The following is a 25866-nucleotide window of genomic DNA, read 5'->3' as shown; positions in this document are numbered from 1 at the left end:
TTATAGATATTTAACTGAAAAACTATTATGACAGGTAAAACCTGGAAAACAGAAACATATGTTTTCATATGGGATGTACATATATTCATTTACCATGGCGCTCCTCCTTGCTTCTATCCCAAAGACATACCTTTAGAACTGAGAGGCATCTTTCTACTGGTTAAAAAGATTCATCCCAAATATGTTTATTCCCCATCAGACTCATGACGTTTTCATCCAATATGTGGGGCTTCAACGGTCTTAATTTCATTTCAAGACTGGAGGCTACCATTATGCATGCATTAACCTTTTAGTTGCCACTCCTGCAGCACCTTTAAAGAACATCAAAACAATAAAACTTAAATCTAGATCTAGAACACTGTAGTTCATAAACAGCCCCACCTTAGAACACTATTCCTCTTTTAAATGCTGCTCCTGGAGAGATAACTACTCTTTTTTATCAGTACTAGTAAATGAGTGTAAGAATACAGAGAATGTTAGTCTTGACAGAATAGTGCATTTTATGACAAATCTTCTAATTTATGTAAGCAAGTGCCGGGTTTAGAGTTGGTTTGGTGGAGTGCAGGCTTTTTTATTTTTTATATATTTTGAGAATAGTTTATTTTTGATAGAATTCAAAGCATTTTGCCTGTTTGTAAGTGGAGAAAGTTTAATGATTACTTCAGCGTGGATCGACTGTTAAGAAGCCAGGAGCAGCTGTGTGTTCAGTACTCTAAATCGTATGAGAGGGCGAGCGCATAGGTAGAGATCCAGCGCACAGAAGCGTTACCTTGAATTGGTGTCAGCAGTCGCGTGCGGCATTTTGGGCTCGAGCGAATCTCTCCGGTTGGAGACACGAGCTGTGAAGCAGTTGGCTCGTGTCTGTGGCTCAGTACAAAAGTAATAAGAAAAGGAAGATGTGCGAGTGATCTCTCATGTTTTGGGGGCCATCTTACATTGGGCCAGTTTGATTTATTGAAAGCGCTGGTGATCGCAGTGGTGCAACGGCATACATTGTTGAATGAAAACAATCGTTATAATAAGTGCAAGCGAGTAAACGACGAGGAGCGCATCTTTATTATTATAAAGAGATTTGAATAGTTTGATTTTCGCAGGGTTTCAGTGCAGTATTTAGTTGTTTGTGAGGAGGTTGTTTTGAAGTATATTGGTTGCCAATAACTTTTAAGAGTAGTGGGATATTTTAGCTAGAATTATGGATTCAAACCAAGGTAGTAATCTAGAGGTTACTGGAACAATGATTACTGAGGAAGTAGTTAGGAGGATGAATCAACATGAAATGAAAACCCAGGTATAGGAGAGATTAGATAATATTTTGAAAAGTAAAAAGAGAAAGGAATTGGAGTCAGGAGTTTAATTGTATTCCTTATCTAAGGAGGAAGAGAAAAGAGGAGAGAAAGGAGGTAAGAAATTAAAAAGACTAAATATTTGGAAGGCATGTCTATGTCTAAAAGAGGAAAGGATGGCTTGAACTCCATTAAGAGGAAAGGAGTAATTAGCAGCATGCAGAGAAAGGTTGTCCTTAGCGACACGCAGAGAAAGGATGTGTTTAGTGGACGATGACTTCTTTGACTTTGAGTTACATATGGGACAGGTTTCCCAGTCAGAGAATAACAAGCAGTATGATGAATTTGTTTGGCATGCAACAGGACAAGTAATTCAATCCCGAATTCGAGAGTACAGAGAGTGCATGTTTTATAGACGCTTAAAAATTCCTTAGGGGAGGAGATGTTCTCTCCGTACAATGTAAGGCACCCAAGGAGAGGTGAGTGGTGGCCTATGGAGCATGTGGGTAAATTCATTAAGGGATGGATTCAGAAACCTCTAGATAAAGAGGTAATAAGAGTGATGAGAGCAGAGGCTGGTCACTGAGAAAAAGTTGTGTAGTATGCCTAATTTGGACACAGAGATGATTCGTTTTTTTTGTTTTGTTTGGGCAGAGACCTGGGGAAAGGACTGGAACGTACCTTAAAGATGCACCAGGATAAAGTATTCGATGTTCTGGGTCCCTTGGCTAGGATTCTGGATATGGCGGAGGAGGCACTTATTAATGAGACACCAGTGGATCTAGAGTTACTCCGGGGATGGAGTCAGACGGCTATTATTATGTTAGGCAATGCAAATTCAGGATTGATGGCAGAGAGAAGGAGGGCCATCTTGATGAAAATCAGTCCCAATCAGTCCCAAAAAGCAAAAAGTTTGTTATTTGGAGAAGGGCTAGTTAAAATCCTAGGAAAGTGTGTGGACTTATTTACTGCATTAGATAAAGCGCAAGTAAATATAAAGAACGTTTTTGTGGGTAGTATTTTTGGAAAGGCCAGTCAAAGGGGACTTTCAACTGGCCGAGGAATACAGAGGTCCCACTACAGTAATCAATACAGAGGTAGAGGCTATCAAGCTTCTTTAGGTTTCTCTCAAATAGAGGGAGAGTTGGATAATCAGGAAAAGAAAGGTTTGCACGTGGTCAAGGACAAAGTTACACAGAATCACAAGGTGAGTACAGGGATTATTTTTGGATCTCCCCTAGGAAGAGGAGGGGGTCGGTTAAGACATTTTGTAGTAGAATGGGAGAAGATAACACAAGACCCCTGGGTTTTAGAAACTGTGCAGAGTGACATAATAGAATTTGTGGATCTTTCACATCAGACGAAAGAGCCAAGGGAGTTGACGGTCACAGATGAGCAAAAGTCAGTTGTGAATTCAGAGATTGAGTCCATGATTCAAAAATGTGCGATAAAATGCATAGAGGAGAGAGCAAAGTGCACTATCTTTTTAGTGCAGAAAACTATGGAGATCAGTGATTAATCTGAGGGATTTGAACACATTTTTGGTATACAGGCATTTCAAGATAGAAGGGATCCACTGTTTGAGGGACTTGTTGTTGAGAAACAATTGGCTAGTAAACTTGGATCTAAAGGATGCATGCTTCACTATTCCAATGGAGAAGGAAAGTCAGAAGTATTTGCGATTCAGATGGTGGAAGCAACTGTATCAGTTTCAATATCTTCCTTTTGGCCTTTCTTGCGGATCACAGTGCTTAATGAAAGTGATGGTAGTGGTGATGGCCTGTTTGCGAGGGAGAGGTGTATGGATGATAGTATACTTAGATGACAATTTGATCATGAACCACGATTTAGAAGAATTAAAGAAGAAGCTAGCATTGGTGTAAAACATGTTGGAGAGTTTAGGACATTTGATCAACAAGGAGAAATTGGTTTTAACGCCTTCACAGAGGATGGAGTTTTTAGGATTCCAGGTAGATACGGTGGAAGTTATGTTGCAACGTCCAGAGAAAAAGGTGACGTTCATAAGGAAAGAAATTTTGCATGTCTTGAGGAAGGAGACGTTGTCATTAAGAGATCTTGCTCGGATAGTAGCACTGTTGTCATCTTTAATTCAGGCAATATTCCCTGGTCCTCTGCATTCTCATTCTTTGCAGAGGATAAAAGGGGATGCTCTGAGGAAAAAGCTATGGTATGGAGACAGAGTACCACTGAATACAGAGAGGAAGGAGGAATCAAATTGATGGTTAAACAATATGGATGCATGGAATGGCAGTGCTATTTTTGGATGTATTCAAGGTTTTGTTCTAGAGACAGATGCAAGCAAGAAAGGCTGGTGGCATGGTTACGAGAACAGTAGACAGGTGGAGTTTGGACAGAGAAGAAGTTGAATCACATAAATTGTCTGAAATTAACAGATGGGTTATATGCTCTGAAAACCTTCAGAGGGATTTAACGAGGACAGTCAGTGTCGATAAAGATGGACAATGTATTAGGTGTAGCTTATATCAACAAATTAGGAGGGAGCAGGTCTTGCAGATTGTCAGAGTTGGCAAAGGAGTTCTGGTATTTTTGTTTGGAACAAAAGTGTAAGCAGAATATTTGCCAGGAGAGATGAATATGATAACAGATTGTAATTCTCGAAACGTGAGAGACTTCAGTGATTGGAGGTTAAAACGGTGGTGTTTTCGCAGCATAGAAGAGATTTGGGGTCCACTGGAGGTGGATCTTTTTGCAAGCAGGCTGACATTCCAGGTAGAGAAGTATTTCAGCTGGATGCCAGATTCAGGGGTGTCTGCAGTGGAAGCGCTTGAACCGGCCTGGAAGGGGATCAGAGCTTACGCATTTCCCACTTTTGCGATGATCCAGAGATGTCTTTTGAAAGTGAGAGTGGAGAAATCTCACTTAGTGTTGGTGACATAATTATATGTGTCACAAGTTTGGTTCCCAACATTGATGGATTCCAGCAAAAGAAGGTGTGCTGAGGAATGGGGACGGATAACAACATCCTTTAATTCAGGACAGGGTAATGAACCTTCTTGTGTAGAAGGTGTCAGGAGATCTGAATGTTCCAAGGGACTTTTGAGCAGGGCTGCAGAATTACTAAAGGAGACCTGGGCATCGAGAACTAAGAGAAGATATAAAGGAATATAGAGAATTTGGGCATGTTGCTGCATGGAGAGGAGACTGTGTTCCGCGAAAGCTCCTATCATATCGGTGATACATTTCTTACATTGGAGGTAAGCAGCAACGTTTATGGTCCACATGGAGTATATTTTGAGATCTGAAATAGGACAAAGAACATGTCAGAGTCTATCTTTCATCTGAAATGCCCTGAGGAGAGGAAATTATGTGTGGTGGAATGTTTGACTGAGTATGAGACCAGGATGATGGAGTATAGAAGACATTGGGAGAATAAGTTGTTAATTTCAGATGTTAAGCCATATGGTACAGTATATACCGCTACGATTGCCAGGTAGGTTCAAGTCATTATGGAGCAAGCAGGTATTGATATGAATAAACTTAAGGTGCATTCTTTAAGAGGTGCTATGGCTAGTAAAGTGTATATGTCTGGGGGACGGTTGGAGGAGATCTGAAAGCAGCTGATTGGTTGAATGCTAGTTTCTTTGCAAAGCATTACTTTAGGCCAATTAGGCATGAATCAATGTGGTGCTGAAGGGCTTTCAACACGTATAATGGTAGCCTCTGGTCTTGAAATGAAATGGCAATTCTCCGATTGAAATGAATAGAGAATCAAGATTTCATTAAAGACACAGAGGCTGACATTATCCTGCCCTCTACTTCCCTCTTTCATTAAAAAAGGTATACATATATATATATATATGATCCGTGAAAAAGTTTACAGGTCACTACAGTTAGGAAATATAATTTTTTTTAAAACATAGAAATTTACCTTAAAAAACAAAGGTTACAGGAAGGTTACACATAGGCTCACATTTTAAACATACGAAACCATAGAAATTCACAAGTTATAGTTAGAGTTACCTCAAGTAACTAAAATGTATGCCCTGAGGGTACTATAACTCGTGCCCCCCAATGCAGAGTTTTTCATCAAAAATGTTATTGCAAATACTACATTGATATTATCAATGATGTTATCAAGGATGTCATGAGTGCTGTAGTTTGTGAGTTAATTAGCGGCTTCCCATAAATAAATAAAACATTTTCACGGGGATGTGGTCCCAGCATTAAGTATATTTATTGCCCCAAGGAAGTGGTGGTCCCGGGGGCAATGGGGGGAACTTGTGGCCCCACCCACATGTATAAGATTTGCCCTTGGGAGGTGGTGGTCCCCAGGGCAGCGAGGAGATATGCGCCCGCTTATAAATCATGAGCCCCAGGGAGGTGGCGGTTCCCAGGGCAGTGGAGGGGCCAGGAGGCCCCTCTGCTTTCTTATATAAAAGCCCCCGGTACTTGACCCATCCAGGGGCATTATAGCTTCACTCTTTTTTATGCCAGATCCGCAGAACCACCCAGACTCCATCTGCAAAATTGTTTAAAAAAATGCTTTTTAGCCCTGGGGGGGTTCTCTTTGGGACCCCACCACGAGAGCTAAGGGGTGAGGGTGTCCCTACCCTGGCCCCTTTTCATTTTTTTCAATTTTTTTCTGGGACTCGGCTGAAGCTGAGTCCCAAGATGGCTGACAACACTTCCTTGCTTGAAGTGTTATCAGCCAAACATATCTCAGCACAAGGTCGAGGGGGGTTGCGAATCCTTTGCGTTCCTATATATACAAATTTGGATTTCCCTAAATTTCTTTAGAACTACTGAACGGATTTTCACCAAATAACAAAAAGGGATCTTCCTTGACCAGCAGCTACCTTTCTGCCAAATTTGGTGTAATTCTGTCCAGTGGTTTTTGCGCTATCGCTATTCAATTTTTCCTATGGGAATTAACGTTGGAAACTCTCTAAATGTAACCCCCTTTTTTCTCGACCCCTGCTTGACAGATCACCCCAAAAGTTTCTAGGCAGCAACTCACAAGACTGTCAAATTTTTTGGGGAAAATTTCATAAAGATTTGTCAAGCGGCGTCAAAGATATAGGCAAGCAAAGAACAGCTTTTTCTATAGAAAGTAGGTCCTAACTATAACTACCTACTGGCGACCACCAGTAGGTTATATTTTATATGTACATATATATATATACTATATACACACACGTATGTATATATATATATATATATATATACATATATATAGATATATATATATATATATACTATATATAGATACATATATATGTGTGTGTGTATATATATATATATATGTATATATAAATTGCATCAGGTTGTTCAAGTGTAAATAATTGTGAAACAAGGTAAAATTACTATTTTGCACTTTATAATACAGGGTTTGTAGTAAATGTATATGTTGATCATTTGTTTTTAGATGCAGAGTAAAAAGAGTAGAAGAAGAAGAATCGGGTAGTGTTGGATAACAGAGAAGAGGGATCTACATGATGAAGATTGATGGTTTGCCGTATTTAAGGAGTAAGAGTGTTCTAAGATGGGACTATTTATGGTTCACGGTGTTCTAGTTCTAAATTTAAGTTTTATTATTTGGATGTTTCTTAAAGGTGCTGCAGAAGCGTCAATTAAAAGGTTAATGCATGCATAATATTAGCCTCTGCATTTTTAAAGAACTCTTGATTCTCTATCCATTTCGATCTGAAAATTGCCATTCTACATGTAGTTTGTTTCACATTTCCTAGGCTAGCATTGTATCAAAAAAGGCACTGTTAGTCATGAAGACCTTCAGTAAGGATGCTATGGCTCACACAACGGGTTAAATAATATTGTTTTACCCTCACAACATGTGATCAATCTCCTGGATTGGTAGCACACAGTGTTCAATAGTTTGGGTTTTAATAGCTAACATCCCTAATAGATTGCATAATAAAAGTCCTGGTATAATGTTGGTAAAGCTAGGGGTAATGTGGTCAGCCATGGTATAATGGTGCTAAGGCATGAATGTAAATAATTTTAAATACATTAAAGTTCAAGTAGGCGTAGAAAAGAGAGGAAGCAGTGTAAGTGAAGAAACATAACATGTATGCTAGAGTACTTGCTTAGATGACTATTCCTCTAAACCTAAGATACATTACTGTCCATAACCCAGATTTGGGGAAGGGGTTGCACAACCGTATTATGGGGGTTATTCTAACTTTGGAGGAGGTGTTAATCCGTCCCAAAAGTGACGGAAAAGTGACGGATTTACCACCAGCCGTATTACGAGTCCATTATATCCTATGGAACTCTTAATACGGCTGGTGGTATATCCGTCACTTTACCGTCACTTTTGGGACGGATTAACACTCCTCCAAAGTTAGAATAACCCCCTATATTTGTAAATGCTTGTTTTGCCTGTTGTGCTGCAAACTTTGTTGACCTATGTGTGGTGTGTGACTTCCTCCAAAACAGTATAGGAATAGCCTTTATCATCCCTGCATTCGTGTGTCTTTTGTGATTCAGCACTTCCGTTAGCTGATTTAGCTGACTTCCCCACTTGAAAGCGCACTGTGCTTTGCATGGCCCTCCTTTTGATGAGTGATCTGCCTCTTTTGATCACACCCATCTGAAACCCCTAATTTTCCCTCACTGGAAGTAGTTTGCCAACCCTGTGATATTATGCATTCAGGTCACCTTTTAGAAGGTGTGCACTTCCAAACTGGTGTTTGTGAACGGGTAATGATGCTGCCTGCCATACACACAAGATTTATACCATGCATAACCCTTGTGTGTTGTTTTTCAGCCTTTGTGAATAGGCCCTAATACACCTACTTTAACAAAGAGTACATTAGTAGCACCACAGACTAACCTTGCTGAGAAGAAAACAGGGGGGATGAGTGGGTATCTGTACAACCAAGGCCATCAGTAAAACAAATCCTTATCTTCTATAACACCCCAATGTACAGGATGATGCTATTTTATTTATTAGTGTTTTAGTTCCCCCTAAACAAAGTTCTGCATGCTCTAAATATCTACTGGACTAAAAAAAGCCAAATAATTGATTCACTAAGCGTTTGTGCATCCACTGCTTTCAAATACACAATGGTTAATGTGACCAAAGTGGATATTTAAAGAAAATTAAACAAGTAGTGATAAAGTGCAATTTAGCAGGGAGTTGGAGATTCTACTGCCATAGGTGATTGTTACTGATGGTGTCTGGCCAGTGGATTTGGAGGAGTTTTCTCACACAGGTGTTGATAAAAGTCTGGACTTTATTGGTGGTGGTCACTTTTGTCCTCCGAGTTTCTGCTCAATACAGAAGGACCGATTTTGCCTTGGTGTTAAAAAGGCTTACCTTAGTTTGCAGCGTTAGGTCGTTGGAGCTCCACATCTTCTTTAGCTGAATGAAGGCAGCACTTGCTTTGCCAATTCTTGCCTTGACGTTGGCTTCTGTGCTGCCCTGCTTGTCTGTGACACTGCCCAGGTAGGTGAAGATCCTCAAACTCTTCCACTGCATTTCTTGCAAGAGTGACTGCAGATGTGCTGGCCATGTCAGCCTTCAGAATCTTGGTTTTTCCCTTGTGGATGTTGAGGTCAAGTTGTACTGGTGTGGCTGCCACATTGTCAGTCTTCTCTTGCATTCACAAATGGGTGTGGAAGAGTAGGGCCAGGTCATCTGCAAAGTTCAGGTCGTTGAGCTGCGTCCAAGGTGTACACTGGATTCATTTTCTTCTTCTTGCTGTGGATGTCTTCATGAGCCAGTCTATGGCCATCAGGAAGAGAAAAGTCAAGAACAAACTACCCTAGCGGACTCCAGTTCTCACTTGGAAGGCTTCCAGGAGTTGTCCCCATGAACTATCTTGCAGATCATTCCCTTGTAAGGGTACCTGATGATTCTTACATGTTTTTCTGGCACCTTAGTGGCAGAGGAGTTAAGCGTCTCTCTGTCCATGCTGTTGAATGCATTCTCATATCCAATGAAGTTGACATAGAGGGGAGAGTTCCATTCAATAGACTGCTCAATGATGATGTGCAGTGTTGCAATCTGGTATATGCAGGATCTATCTATGCAGCTTGCTGGTCTCGCAACTGAGTGTTGACTTGTTCCTTCATTCTTTTCAGGATGACTCTATTGAACACTTTGCCTGGGGTTGATAGAAGAGTTATCCCTCTGTAGTTTGCACAGTTATTCAGGTCACCTTTATGGGGAATCTTGATGAGATGTCACTCCTTCCGGTCTGGTGGCACATTTTCCTCTTCCCAGAATCTTCTAAACATAGGATAGAGCATATCTACAGATGTTTCAATGTCTGCCTTCAGTGTCTCTACAGAAATGTTGTCAGGTCCTGCTGCCTTCCCATTTCTCAGATGTTTGATGACTTGGTTGGTCTGCTGCAGAAGATTAGCAAATCCTTGGTTGTATGTCTGGTGGAGACTGCAGCACAGGCTAGTACAGCAATTCTTCAAAGTGTTTCACCCACCATCATTGTTGGCCTTCATTACCCATGATTGTCTTCCCAGCTTTGTCTTTAACTAGTCTTTCTGGTTTCTGCATCCACTGGAGTGTTTCCTTGTAAAGTCGTAGAGTTATTTCAAGCTTCCATGGCTTGCTGCGCTTCCTGGGTTTCTGTAGCAGCCTTTACTTGTCAGCTCTAAGGCATTTCTTTGTGTCCTTGTTGGTTTTGATGTAGTCACCTTGAGCTTTCATTTTTTTCTGCTCTTGTTCCACTGGTGTTGACTGCACCTTTCTTTCCCCTTCTCTTTTGGATTTTGTGGAGAGTCTCGGTGGGGATCCATTTTTTATGTTGGTGTTTTTGGGGACCCAGTACTTCCTGGCAGGTGAATGTCACTGTTTCTTTGATCTTCTCCCATTGGCTTTCTACCTGGTCTCTGTCATACTCTAGTTCTTGCAGGTCTTGAAACTTGTGACTGAAGGTGACTGAGTATTCACTTAATTTCTGAAGGGCACCAAGATCCGCAAGCCTTTCACTATTCTTGTTCCTGTTGCCATGGTCATGGTTACCCATGACTTCTTCATAACAAGTGCCCTCGCTTCCAGTATTGGCATTGCGGTCCCCCATCAGTATGTGATGTCTCTCTCAATGCACTTCTCCAGGACAGACTGGAGTCTGTTAAAAAACTGTTCTTTTTCAGTTTCTTTGCTGTCATTTGTAGGTGCATAGCACTGGATAATATTCATATTGATCCTCTTTTTCTTTGTGCGGAAGGTCACTATGATAACTTTGGGACCGTGGGCTTCCCATCCAATCAGAGCTCTGTTGCCTGCCAGCGCTAACATTAGTGATACTCCCTGAGTGTGAGAGGTATTCTCTTTCTTGTGTCCAGAATACAGCAGCATTACTCCTAGAGCAAGTCTTTTTTGTCTGGACTGTGTCCTTCTGGTCTCACTGATACCAAGAAGGGCAAGGTTGTATTTTTTCATCTCCACGTGGCACTTGGGCTGTTTTGCATGTCTCATACATTGTCCTCAGGTCCATTTCCTGATGGTGATGGTCTTGGTGGAAAGCAGGTGGATGGGCTTTGTGGCTTCCAGGGATCTCTGGCTTTCACCACAAGGCATCATAGCTCTCCATGAAGGACATTCCTCTCTCGTCAAATCCAGGATGTCTTTTGGTTGATGTTTCTGCGGATAGGATGTTTTTAAATGGTGGTAGCTTATGCATAACCCTCCTTCTTTCATGGCTGAGCTTGAGACCAGCCATGTCTGTATCCTTGGAACACCCCTCATTCCAGTCATAGAACAAAAGTGCACATAGCGGGATTATCTTGTATCATCAGTACAGACTGTATTGTGCAGGAGGATCTTTCTCATCCCCACGCATGGTGTAAATAACAACAAAAACGCTCAATTAATTCTATCTGCTCTAATATTTCTAGAAGCAAAACAATGAGCTTCTAGTTAGTATAGTTTATCTTGCTCCTGCAACAAAAAGGAAAACATGAAAGCACATTTCAAAATCAACATTATGGTACTGGTGAAAGGATTCTGAACATCTGACGCTTCCTCGCAGTTAACATTAGGAGATAATATTTGGTTAAATGTGAATCTACTATAGGTGAACTGATTATACTTCAATCATACAAAGTGTGGCATTGCAAGGGTACGGAATAAGTAGTAAAGGGTCTATGAGGGAAATTTTTTAATGATACAGCTTTTATTGTCCCTTTCTTTCACTGTCTTTCTCAAACAACACAAAAAGAATAACATGAACATAGGAATTTGGCTTAGGAGCGTCTCTCTTAACACGTCTTTTCTTTTCTCTTTTTCAGCTGTCCAGGCAGAGACCCTTTGAAACTCTCCTGGCTTGGTCCTGTTATCAGCCTTCCTCAGGATGTCCCTCGAACAAAATTACAGAAAAGGACAGTATCAGGTAAGTGTCCCCTTAGGGGTATTATTGGCATATTAGTTCAGGGTACCAGGGAGGTGTGGGAGATAAGTGAGAGTTGAACAATATTCTCTCAAATGTGCACACTGTGCTTTTATACTCAGACACTAGTGATAACTTGTTTTGGTTGCATGCAAGGGAGGTAAAGTCTCCCGTTCGTTATTGGGGTTTATTTCCTGTCTCCCCCCTCTGGTTCTGTTATATGCCATTTTGCTGTTGCCCGACCCTTCTTCCAAAAGTCCCGTACCTCTCCTGGAGCATTGCTGGGCTGCTTTGCAAGGTTTTTTCCTTGGAGAGAAGCCGGGTTCCTCGTCTTCTCCTTCCACAACTCCTCCCCGTTCTCCTCCTGAATCTGGGGTCCTTGAGAGGCTTGTCTCGTCCCGTGTCGTCCTTCCCTCCAAGAGCTGCCTGTTTGTCTTCCTCGATGGTTGGGGCCAGCATCCCATCTCCTCAGATCCTCTTCTCTCCCAGTGAGGTCCGCACCATAAGGTCGCGACCCCTGAAGTGCTTCGCGTCCTGCGAGGCGAAATTTCTCTCTAAAGTGTCCCCTGGGCACTTTACGGGGATTCCTTTGTTTGTGTCACGGTCCCACGTGGGTGTCGGCCCATGACAGGCATCTTTCTATGTGTTTATACACACATTAACACACTGATTAGTAAGGATTATAAAGCATTAATATTCTGCTTCTCCAGTAGATTTTGCAGCAGTCTTGCAGTATTTGGTAATCATTTATTGACAACTACAATGCTCAAAGCTCTTATTCCTACCTTGGTTAGTCATTCACATCTGTGACTTGACCAGCTACCCTTGTGGTCTGTGTAGATCCCCTACATGAAGTGTAATCCCCTTACTCTAATCTTAATAGGTTCCTCTAATGTCTCCAGATAAGAAGAAGGGCCTCTTACAACCAATGCAAGGTGAGCCGTGAGGGCCTTGAAAACATGCTTGTGGGACTAAAAACGACCTGACTTTATTGACCCAGGAAGATTGTCCATATTCAGAACTTAGACAATGGCATTAGGGTCAAGGAGACGAGACCTTAGAGGTCCAGCCCGTACAGACCCAAAGAAGATTGCTTTTCTTTCTTATATTATCCATTTATGACCTGCTATCCCTAAGCAGGCCCCAGTGTCTGTTAGGCTTGTATCTCCAGATTGGAGGGTAAAGGAATATTCATAATTTGGGTGCAATTTACTGCAGCTAGACCACATGCATAAGAAATGAGATCCCTTAAGCACTGATCTATATTAACTTGGAAATGATCAAAATCTCTGACATATTTTTAAAGGATAATATGAAAAGCATACAGGTACAGTGGCCCTGGTCAATAGGACCAGTAGATCACATCACTGTTGCAATACTGTAGAAGTACTTCACAATGGTGCTGTAATACTTTTTAAACACATCTCAGATTGGCAGCAATACTGTATCTGTGTCACAACAAGCTTCTCAGCAGTATGTACTTAAATATGGACTGTGAACCTAGCTATAGAGCAATGGAGCGCTGATGATATAATGCTCATTTATGCTCATTTATAAAGTACTCGTTTGGTTGACCTCAGAAGATTGAAAGGCTAAGTGAATTCACAAAGAATTAAACCTGTGCCTGAAATGGATGCATTAATAGATTGAACCATTAGACCCGGGTTTCTTGCCTGATGGATCATTTGCAGTAAGGCAGGTTCCTATTGATTAGGGTGGTAATGCTCTTTTTAGTGATTACTCTTCTATTTTGTCTGCATTGCAAGAGGGTAGAAACAGTTTTGATGTTGATGGTGGTGCTGTTCCAGAACCTGTGTGTGGGGATGGAAAGGTACTCCCGTCTGGACTGAGGCAGTTCATTTTTTTAGTCAGATATCTGAGCTTTTTGTTTTGGATGGCCTTCAAGGAGATGCAGCTGGTTCTGAAGATGATGCAGGCTTGGACGAGGGCTCAGTGCAGTTCCTTCAACATTGAGGTCATGGTTTAGAATGTTTTCAAATATATGATGACCCGAGCAGCAGCTTGTAGAAAGTCTTATATCGGTGTCACCTTGTTGGTGAGACCATTGACCGGGGCACTGCTTCCTTCTAAGTGGGAGAGGATCAGGGCTTTCACTGTTGTTCTTCAGGGGAGATAGCTGGTACCATGTAGCTTTGGTCGTGCATTCTCTGAAGGAGAGGTCTGAGTCATGGGTGAATGAGAGTGATTTTGCATTAGGTGCCAGCTAGGGGATGACATAGGCGGTCATTACAACATTGGCAGTAAAAGCCGCTTACCGCCGTGCAGAAGACCGCCAACACACCGCCGCGGCCACGGAATTCCGCCACAGCTATTATGACCCACATCTCGGAATCCGTCAAAATTCAGACACCCACACAAGTCCGCCACACCAAAGGTCAGTGAAAAACTGGTGAAAAAAAACCTCCACCGTCACGCCAACAGAAATACGGCCACACTATCACAACCCACGAATCCACGCGGCGATCTTTCATCCGCGGTATTCCATTGGCGGTACACACCGCCGCGCTCAAAATACACACACATATACAAAACACCGCCACATTGGACAATTTGAAATACACACACCTGATACACATACACCCACCACTCCCACACACCCAATACAATATAAAACACACACCCACATCACCCACAAACCCCTACGACCACTATTACAGAGAGAAGGCCAGAGAGAGACACCACCATCCACAAACTAGCATCCACAGGCACACAACACCATCACCCACACAACTTCCACACACAAAACACCACACACCACTACATATCACCACACTTATCACCACACACACCACCCCACACATCACCTACACCACCCCATGGCACGGCAAAGACACCCCAGGTTCTCTGAGGAGGAGCTCAGGGTCATGGTGGAGGAAATCGTCCGGGTAGAGCCACAGCTATTTGGATCACAGGTTTAGCACACCTCAATTGCAAGGAAGATGGAGCTATGGCGAAGAATAGTCGACAGGGTCAATGCAGTGGGACAGCACCCAAGAAATCGGGACGACATCAGGAAGAGGTGGAACGACCTACGGGGGAAGGTGCGTTCCGTGGTCTCAAGACACCACCAGGCGGTTCAGCAGACTGGCGGCGGACCCCCACCTCCTCACCCACAACTAGCAACATGGGAGGAGCAGGTCTTGCCGATTCTGCATCCTGAGGGCCTCGCAGGAGTCGGTGGAGGAATGGACTCTGGTAAGTCAAACCTTTAACTACCATGTCCCCCACCCTACCTGCATGCTATCATATACCCCTAGCCTCGCCCCCACCCCTATCACTCCAACTCCTCACAAATGTACCAATATCACAAACCACCCATCCCAACACCAAGCCCTGCATGCAACACCAACTTATGGACACCCATCACTAAAGCATGCCAACTGCACATACCCATACACCCCCCTAAACCAACATCACACAAGCCCCCACACAGGAATGCCAGCACTGGGGTACACGGTCACCCACCCATTGCACACCATGACACACACAGATGCAATAATCATGCCTTTCCACCCCTGCAGGACCACTACCCAACGTCACCAGACAGGAGGGTCCAAACATCTCCACTCCACCCACAGAAGAGGCCCACAGTGATGACAGCACCTCTGTCCACCTGGGTCTAGATGACCAGCCCGGACCATCGTGGGCCTCGGGACAGTCGGTTCCCCTCACACAGGCACAGGCCACCACAGACTTTCCCCCCTCTGGAAACACCAGCACAGCACCCACCCAGCGGGCCCATACCTCTGTCCCCAGGACACGTCAATCAGCTGTGTGTCCACCACTACAGGGAACCCAGGATAACCCACCACCCCAACAACAACAGGGACCTGGGGGCAGTGGCAGTGGGCACACGGTCCAGGGGACGGAGGCCCAGGAACACAGGGGAACTGGGAGGGCTGCTGTGCGACAGGGGGCGGACAAGCCAAGGGAACCCACTCTCCACAAAGCCCTCTCCTCCATCATGGGAGCATACCACCACTCCCAGGAGACGATGGCAACGGTCCTGGCCAAGTTTCAGGAGACCCAGCGCATGCAGGAGGAACAGTATTTGGGGTTCAGGGAGGAACTCAGAACCATCAGCTCCGCCCTAGGCACCATCGTGGGGGTGCTGAAGGAAGTACTCAACACCAGGAGGGACACTGTGGCACTACAAGGGGCCCCTGACACTAGCATGGACGATGAACTGCCCACCACCTCCGCCGGCGCTAGTGGACAGGAGGCACCGCCACAGGACCACCACACCAGCACCCCACCCCCTGCAGACAGAGAACCACCCCGCAAACGGTCCCTGAGATCCAGGAACAAGACAGAGCACGATGCCAAGACCCCCGCCAAGAAATGAGTCCACCCTGATTGTCATCCCACTGTCCAACTTTGTCACCCTGTCCATATTGAAACTGCCCCAGCTCCACTTCCTATGCCCATATGGGCAATGCCCCTGTGAGACTAATAGACTGGACTCTGCCATGGACATTCCTCCGCCATCACCCCTCACCATTTCACTACCCCCTCCAATATTGAGCATTTAAATAAACACACCTAAAGCACAAAATGATCTGGAGTCTGTCTGTGATTTCGAAATAGTGTATTAGCAATTACAGTGACAAAATGTTCAGGAAATAGTAATGTCAACATACCTATGTCACACAGCTCTAGTCCCTGAGGAATTTAAGCAGATGACACACGTTGGGACCCACACTTGTGAAACCGTAAGGGAAAGTGACAACTCAGTGACCATACACTGGGTAAAATCGACAGACAGGATAGAGGTAGAAGTGTAAAAGTACATGTAGTAGGCAGGAATGTATTCTCACCTGTGTTTCACTGGAAATATTGCTGGATGACTGAGTCCCTGTTGTTCATGTCTTCTTCCTCTGCTTTCTCCTCATCACTGTCCACAGGCTCCACAGCTGCCACAACACCGCCATCTGGACCATCCTCCTGCAGAAAAGGCACCTTTCGTTGCAAAGCCAAGTTATGAAGCATACAGCAGGCCACGATGATCTGGCACACCTTCTTTGGTGAGTAGAATAGGGATCCACCTGTCATATGGAGGTACCTGAACCTAGCCTTCAGGAGGCCGAAGGTCCGCTCGATCACCCTCCTAGTTCGCCCATGGGCCTCATTGTAGCGTTCCTCTGCCCTTGTCCTGGGATTTCTCACTGGGGTCAGTAGCCATGGCAGGTTGGGGTAACCAGAGTCACCTAATAGCCACACACGGTGCCTCTGGAGTTGACCCATCACATAAGGGATGCTGCTATTCCGCATGATGTAGGCGTCATGCACTGAGCCAGGGAACATGGCATTCACATGGGAGATGTACTGGTCTGCCAAACATACCATCTGTACATTCATCGAGTGATAACTCTTCCGGTTCCTGTACACATGTTCACTCCTGTGGGGGGGGACCAAAGCCACATGGGTCCCATCAATGGCACCTATGATGTTGGGGATATGTCCAAGGGCATAGAAGTCACCTTTCACTGTAGGCAAATCCTCCACCTGAGGTAAAACGATGTAGCTCCGCATGTGTTTCAGCAGGACAGACAACACTCTGGACAATATGTTGGAAAACATAGGCTGGGACATCCCTGATGCCATGGCCACAGTTGTTTGAAAAGACCCACTTGCATGGAAATGGAGCACTGATAGCACCTGCACTTGAAGGGGGATTCCTGTGGGATGGCGGATTGCTGACATCAGGTCAGGCTCCAACTGTGTACACAGTTCCTGGATTGTGGCACGGTCAAACCTGTAGGTGATAATCAAATTTCTTTCCTCCATTGTCGACAGGTCCACCAGCGGTCGGTGGTCCCCTGAAATGGCGGCTGCCTGACCTGTAAAGTGGGACAATGGGATGTGAGGTAACTGCGCTGGCGTTGTACACCGTCGCGGTAGGCGGTCAAAGACCGCAGCGCAATGGTGCATTGGTTAACATTGGACCCTATGGGTCCCAGGAGCCAATGACGATGTACGCCGGCGGTGATGGTACGCACCGCCGCAGACGTGACCGCCGCGGACGTGACCGCCATTTTCTATCTGTTGAATCACTCAATACCTGATCTTCGACAGGAGAGGACCTACACTGCAAGTGCTGCTGTGACCTCGGTCTGGAAGAGACAATGGCTCGTGCGTCTGGGGAAAGGGCCCCTGCCTTCACATCGGAGGAGTTGGAGAAGCTCGTCAATGGGGTCCTCCCCCAGTACACGCTACTCTACGGTCCTCCAGACCAACAGGTATGTACACAGGGAGCATGTTGTATGGGCTATGCCTGTGTGGAGAGTGCTGGTTGTAAGAAGGAAGGGGGCAGAGTCCTGTGTGCATGAAAGATGGTGGGTGCATGTGCCACATGGCAAGGGTAGGGATGGGGGCCACTCACTTTGACGGCGCACTTGGTAATGACTTCTCTTCTTCCCCTGTACATTTCATGTAGGTCAGCGCCCACCAGAAGAAGGATATTTGGCGTGCCATCGCCAAGGACGTGCGGACCCTGGGGGTCCACCACAGACGGAGCACCCACTGCCAGAAAAGATGGGAGGACATTCGCCGCTGGAGCAAGAAGACGGCAGAGGCTCAGCTGGGGATGGCCTCCCAACGTGGGAGGGATGCCCGTCGAACCATGACCCCCCTGATGTTCAGGATCCTGGCGGTGGCCTACCCGGAGTTGGATGGGCGCTTGAGGGCATCACAGCAGACACAAGGGGGTGAGTACACTCTCATTCAGCTGACTTTGCGCGCAGTGGAGGGGTCTGGGTGGGGGAGGAGGGCTGTGGGTTTCCTTAGGCCAGGGCGAGTTCCGTAGGCTAGGCCCCTTCGTAAGGCATGGCACTGTGGCCCCCCACCCCACCTCCGTAGAGTGCCAAGTACAGCTATTCATGCACCTGTGTCATCTATGTGTGCATATGTCATCCATAGCCTGGTAGGCCATTTCCCACGAATTGCACTGTAGAGCCCAACAGCGCGACGTAGTGCAGGGGGCTTCTGTGTCTGTCTTGTCCGCCAACGGTAGCGGTAAGCCATGCACTCAACATGTCTTTCTTCTGTTTCCCCCCACCTTTTCTGCGGTCTCCCTGTTCTTGTGTGCATTAGCATCATCAGGCGGAGGAGCAGTGGCACCGGAGCACGAGGGAGCTGCATCCCACATGGCCATGGAGGGACACACTGCGGACTCTGAATACACCAGTGGGACGGAGGGCGAGGGGAGCACCACGGCGGTGACAGGAGCTGAAACCAGCGACACGGACTCATCCTCCGATGGGAGCTCCCTTGTGGTGGCGGCAAAATCTGTGCCCCCACTTCTACAGGTACAGCCGCCACCCCCCTTACCAGCACCACCCTCCCAGCAGCCCCTCAGCCTTCGCCCCGTGCCCGCTCACCCAGGAGGGTGGGCATCTCCTTCGCCCCAGGCAGCTCAGCCCCTGCCCCTGTCACCTCTGCTGCCCATCACTGTTGGGAAGTCTACCATTTTGAATGCCATCCAGGGTGTAGAAAGGGAGTTGCAACAAACCAATGCATTCCTGGAGGGCATTCATTCTGGTCAGGCGGCCCTTCACCGAACCTTTCAAACTCTGGCCTCAGCACTGATGGCAGCCATTGTCCCTGTGTCTAGCCTCCCCCCTCCAACTTCCTCCACCCAGACCCAATCCCCCGTACCTCTGCCTATCCCAAGCACACTATCAGACCAGCCTGTACACACCTCACCACACAAGGGAAGCTCAGGCAAACATAAGCACCACACATCCCACAGGCACTCACACAAGCATCACACACATACAGACACAACAACATCCACTGCCTCCACTGTGTCCCCCGCCTCGTCGTCTCCCTCCTCCCTCCCAGTCTCGTCTACACTCACACCTGCATGCACTACCTCTACAGCCACTACGTACCGTACCAGCACACCAACCACCACACCCCGCTCACGTGCAGTCACCACCCCCCCTACCATTCAGACATCCCCTGTGTCCTCTCCCAGTGTGTCTGTGATCCCCCCTCCGAAGATACACAAACGCAGGCACACACCCACCCAACATACATCCACCTCACAACAGCCTCCAGCGCATGCACCTGCATCCAAAGCCACAAAACTTACACCTCCTACAACCACCACCTCTTCCTCCACTCCCAAACCCCCTCCAGCTACCCGTCCCAGTGTCTCCAAACAACTTTTCCTGTCCACCCTTAACCTATTTCCCAACACCCAACCCCCCCGTCCAACTCATAGGTCCCGAACTAGCACCTCAGCCACAAATTCTCCGGGACCAGTGGTGCCTGTTGTCACAGGTATGTGGAGTGCACCGGCCACAGCACAGCCAGCCCCCCCCCCTCTCCCCCCCTGTGAAGCACCAGAAGTTGGCCAGTGCCCGGCGGGAGAGGGGGAAGACTCCAGCCACCCAAGCCGCTCACAGGGGTCCCGGGGGGAGTGTGGACTCGGCTGTGACTCCTCCCAAGGTGGGCAAGGGCCAGAAGAAACCCGGCAAGTCTGGGAGGAGCAGCACGGCAGAGAAGACCACCATCATCCCCGCTGGCCAGGAGGGTCCAGGAGGACCAGGAGGCCACCGCTAGCCCCATTGTTGCTGCCCAGGAGGACACCGCCAGCCACAGCCCAGCTGCCCAGGAGGGCCCCGCCAGCCACAGCCCAGCTGCCCAGGAGGGCCCCGCCAGCCACAGCCCAGCTGCCCAGGAGGGCCCCACCAGCCACAGCCCAGCTGCCGAGGAGGTCCCCGCCAGCCACAGCCCAGCTGCCCAGGAGGGCCCCGCCAGCCACAGCCCAACTGCCCAGGAGGGCCCCGCCAGCCACAGCCCAGCTGACCAATGAAGGACCGCCAGCCCCAGCCCAGCTGGGCAATGAAGGACCGCCAAGTCAAGTGCCGCTGAACAGGGCAAGCACCGCTGAACAGGGCAAGGACCGCCAACTCAAGCACCGCTGAACAGGGCAAGCACTGATGAACAGGGCAAGGACCGCCAACTCAAGCACCGCTGAACAGGGCAAGGACTGCCAACTCAAGCACCGCTGAACAGGGCAAGGACCGCCAAGTCAAGCACCGCTGAACAGGGCAAGCACCGCCAAGTCAAGCACCGCTGAAAAGGGCAAGCACCGCCAAGTCAAGCACCGCTGAAAAGGGCAAGGACCGCCAACTCAAGCACCGCTGAACAGGGCAAGAACCACCAACTCAAGCACCACTGAACAGGGCAAGGACCGCCAAGTCAAGCACCGCTGAACAGGGCAAGCACCGCCAAGTCAAGCACTGCTGAACAGGGCAAGCACCGCTGAACAGGGCAAGGACTGCCAACTCAAGCACCGCTAGCCCATGAGTGGCAGGGGCACTGACGCAACAGGGACCGTCACGGGGTGTGTGATGCACTCTGGGCACCAGTCCCCCACCAGAACCAGTGGAGACATGCATCCACTACGTCTGTCCTTGGCAGGATGAAGCACTCTGGGCACCAGTCCCCCTCCAGAACCAGTGGAGATATGCATCCACTACATCTGTCCTTGGCAGGATGAAGCACTCTGGGCACCAGTCCCCCTCCAGAACCAGTGGAGACATGCATCCACTACCTCTGTCCTTGGCAGGATGAAGCACTCTGGGCACCAAGCCCCCTCCAGAACCAGTGGAGACATGCATCCACTACGTCTGTCCTTGGCAGGATGAAGCACTCTGGGCACAAGGCCCCCTCCAGAACCAGTGGAAAAAGGCATCCACTTGAGAGACTGTGGCTTTGCACTCCCCAGGATGGCACAGTGGGCAACCCACCCACTGTAGAGACTTGAGAGACTGTGGCTTTGCACTCCCCAGGATACATCAATGGGCATGGAGGCCCCTCGTGGATTGGCGTCGTGCACTCATCCGGCTGAGGTGCCCCCCCCCTTCCCTTCCCCCTGAGGTGCCTGTTGTATTTCTGTCTGATGCCCCAGCAGTGTTCTCTCTGTTTTGATCTGGTATTGTGTGTGGGCCTCGCCCATGCATTTTGGGCCCAGTGGTCCATGGACTATAAATGGTGCAATACCTGGACTACTAATCATGGTGTATATTTTGTTAATAGTGTATATATGTATATTTTTGCTTACTGAATTTTGATATATTACAATGGTTACACTCATTTCCTTTTGTCTTTGCATTCTTCCGGGGGGGTTGGGGGGTGTAACTGTAATGTATAGATATGCATTGGTGTGTGTGTTGTAGTGGGTGTGGGTGGGGGGGTGGGGGTGTTGCGTGCTTGTGTCCCTGTTTTTTGCCTTCCCCCTCCCCTGTGTCGTAGGTACAGTACTCACTGTGGTCTTCGCTGCCGGCATTGGTGCTCCTGGTACAGGAGCAGGAAGACTATCGCAGGAAGAATATGGAGTTCCGGCTCCATGGTGTCCTCCTTCCTCGTGGAGTGTGTAGAGGTGAGCGTTTTTCCTTCGAAATGCCTGTTTCCGCCATGTTTTTATCCGCGGTGAATCCGCCCCGGAAAAGGTGGCGGATTGGCCTGTCATAATAGTGTGGGCAGTACATTGTCCTCCGCCTGTCTGTTGGCGGTGACCGCCGAGCTGTTTGTTTGTTCCGCCGTGGCGGTCGGAGTGTTAAAGTGGCTGTCTTTGTTGGCAGTTTCCACCACAGTCGTAATTGCAAAAGTTTTACCGACGGCCTGTTGGCGGTCTTACCGCCGCTTTAACACCGTCCACCAGGGTTGTAATGACCCCCATAGTCTTGGTTCCCATCAGAGAGCCATGTTGGTTGATCAGTGGTGTTGGCCAGTAGGAAGAAGTTAGCTGTTGGGCAGGTTGAGCTTTAAATAGGTGCTTGACATCCAGTTCAGGATTACTTTGTGGTAGATTGTGAGCCACCGAATCTCATGCACTGAAGAGATTTTGAAATGGAGGTGTGTATCATCATAATGGATCTTGATGATGTTGTGAGTGAATGGGACCGAGGGCTTCCTGGTATAGGCTGAAGATAATGGAGTAGTGGATTGGACCTGCGGAACGCCACTGGCAGAAGGAATTTTCTGTGATCCTAAGGATCCCATCTGTTCAAGCTGGGGGTTAACTAGTGTATGGCTGTGGCTGAGAAATTCATGCTCTTTTGTAGAATGTTGATTAGTGCTACAACTAGAAAACATAGAGGGCCCCTGAAAAAACGATCCTACATAGGCAGCAGCCAGGGAAATCAGAGGAATACTGTAAGCAGCTGCCTATGAATATCAACGAGAGGGAAAAGTCCACAGTATATTTCATAAAAGTGCACTCATTGGAGCATGAAAAATTCAAAAGAGGCAAAAATACAACTACGAATATATTATTTTATTAAAATCAAAATGAATAATAAACTAAATATACAAAAAGAAAACGTTTTTCTCCTATATATTCAATTAAATATTACATCTTACATATGGTTAGGCCACAGGCCAATCTACTTAAAAATACACTCAACATACAAACATTCATACTCCCACTACATGCTTAATAGCACTCTCAATCATACAACTCGCCTACCTTATAAAAATAAACAAACCAAGACGAAAAAATGGTAAGTTCACTTATATAATAATTATCTCAATAGAAGATATCTAATTCAGTACATAAGCGATAAATTTAAATAGACAAAAATTATTCAATTAAAAAGTTTTAACAGTACAACTCCTAACACATCCTTAGATTGATGATCTTCTATCACCATAAATTATGCAAAATCAGTGGCAGCCGGCAGTTTTAGGAGGGAGGGGGGGCGGGCAGGAAGCACACTCACACTTTCACACACACGCACGCACATCCATTAACAACACTTATCAACATTCAAACAGACATGCACGCACCAAACATTCATTAAAAAATATCTCACACACACAGTTACCTTCAGACTCGGGCCTCGGAGGTCCCAGGAGGGTGGGGACTGCTGCCTTCCCTCACTGGCTGATGTTAGGTCAGCCAATGAGGGAAGGCAGCAGTCCCAGCCTCGTCACAGAGTGGGATGGGATCAGTGAGACTGCTGACCCCACCACACTCTGTGACGCAGTGTCACTCATTGACACTTGCCCTGGGCTCTTCAGGGCTTAAACCTGAAGCGCCCCGGTCGAAGTCAATAGGTGACGCTTTCCTTGTCACCCAGGGGAGGGCCTCGAGGCACCTTTGCTGAGCCGAGGAGGTCACGCCCATAGGAGCTGTGACCTCTTCAGCCCAGCAAAGTTCAGCTCAGGCAGCCAGGAGTCTGCACAAATCGCGCATGTCTGCTCCTGGCTGTCTGACCTGAACATGAAGAGTGTCTGTCAGGCTGACCTTTGCTCAGCCTGACAGACACTCTTCAGGAGGGGCAAGAGGTGAGGGGGCGAGGCCCCTCCGCCCTAAAGGACGGGCTGCGCCTGTGCAAAATGATTGCATAGAGAGAAGTCCATTCATCCCTACGTTGCGCCAATGCACGTTTCGTTGGAGCCACACAGCGGGGTCAACCTTCTTCATGATGTGGAATTAAAACGTGCAGTGATATCTGAAAAAAGCTGTCACCCAGCACTGTCTAATATACACAAAATCATCATTAAATAAAAAGACCATTTAATTAACATTTCACTGTTGATTAGTGCACATTGGTCAGCTGTTACAAAGGATGCAGAGAGGTCCAGCTACCTCAGTATGAAGGGATCTGCTTCATGGTTGATGATGAGTGAAGCCTCGACGATTTGACAAGTGGCTGTCACTATACTGCCTTGTTTTCTGAAGACAGACTGGTAGTGCAGTAGAACGTTAAAATTGTTGATCTGAACCTATAGTTAGGCTATGACTGCTTCCTCAATGGTTGCTCAGATGACAGCCAGGCGGGTCATAGGGATGTTTTTTCGACAAGGTCATCTGGAAGCAGAGTGTATTTCTTCAGCAGTTTCAGCATCTGACTATTTTGTGAAAATCTGGGATGGTTCCTTGACTGTCTAAGGCAAAGACAATGTTGATGGGTGTTGTGAGGGCTTCATTCTGTACAGATTTCAATACAGATGAAGTTAAAATGATGTTCACATAGAAGATGGCCTCGATTGTGTTGACAATGTTACTGAGCTTAGTGCGCAATAGGAGATTGAAAGATGCGTATTTATGGTTATTTAGTATAGTGTCTGTTTTGTAATGTTGGTGTGGAACCCCATACTTTGTTTATCTTCTCATTGAAGAAATAATTTAAGGCATTGGACGAGTTGACAGATTGAAGTGTTGCAATCCTTGTGACTGGAGTGATGCAGTGATAGGTTTCTGATCATTACTTCATTGATGGTGGTCTTGAAGAAAGCTATAGTTGTGCGGATCAGGAATCTAAGCCAAGTGGAGTACTTTGAGTTGAGTGAGGTTTTGAGGGCACTGGACCGCCTCCACTTTTTTTCTTGCCTGCATATGGCAAGTTTATACTCTTAAGGGTCTAATTATTAAGATTTGACTCCTCCTTTGAGTCTTAAAAGTGACACACAATCTTTTTTTACCTATTTACTTTGTAGCACAAAATTTGTTTTGCGCTGGAAAGTGCCTTAAAAATAACACAAAGCAGCACGAAGCACTGCTTTGCGTTGCTTAGCGCCTTGGGGGGGGAGAAACATGGATGGTACATGGGCATTCCCATGCAACTACCCATGCTTTTTGACACTAAACCCTATTTATTAACATTAGTAGACAGTGTTTAGTGCCAAAAATGACACCACTGAAAAGCATGCGTTAAAAGAAGAAATGTTTTCATTTCTCCTTTCTTTTCTGACTTTGCATGTGTGCAGCACACATACAACATAGGAAAGGTATTAAGGTTTGGCTACACACAGTATTTTGCACTGGAAGGGTCCCCTTCCAGTACAAAACCTATGCTAGACTCACACACACCCTGGCGCTAAAGTGTGTGCGTTGCGCTCAGCAGCTAAAATCAGCACCTGCGCTAGGGAGAGGGGGAGAGAGAGACGTATTTCTGTAGATATGGCTCGCTCCTGCTCCCTCCTTCTCACGCAGTGCAGCACAGTTTTTTGGCTGCTGCAATGCGCTGCATGGTAATCATGTAAATCTGGGCCTTAGGGTTCTTGGATGTACCAGAGCACTGTCCGTATTGACATGCAGGAACTCAAATTCAAATGTGTGTTTTTTTTTCCCATTATTTTTCAAGGCAAAGTTGTGTACATCCAGAAGTTTATTCATTTGCTATGTGGGCTGGTGGGAGTCTGAGAGATTGATGACTTCACCTTGGAGGGTATCCAAGGGGACACCT

At 46.7% G+C, this 25866-nt stretch overlaps 1 long non-coding RNA gene across 1 annotated transcript in view; it reads left to right on the top strand.

Annotated features, from left to right (window-relative positions):
- The first annotated feature begins 6737 nt into the window (after nucleotides 1-6737).
- Nucleotides 6738-25866, top strand: part of LOC138288567 (uncharacterized) — a 75268-nt gene continuing 56139 nt past the window's right edge. The window contains exons 1-2 of the long non-coding RNA XR_011202462.1: nucleotides 6738-6791; nucleotides 11541-11641. This is a non-coding gene — a long non-coding RNA (uncharacterized lncRNA). The remainder of the gene's footprint in view (nucleotides 6792-11540; nucleotides 11642-25866) is intronic.

The sequence above is a fragment of the Pleurodeles waltl genome, chromosome 4_1 (assembly GCF_031143425.1).
Source record: "Pleurodeles waltl isolate 20211129_DDA chromosome 4_1, aPleWal1.hap1.20221129, whole genome shotgun sequence".
NCBI lineage: Eukaryota > Metazoa > Chordata > Amphibia > Caudata > Salamandridae > Pleurodeles > Pleurodeles waltl.
This window is presented reverse-complemented; position numbering and strand designations above follow the sequence as displayed.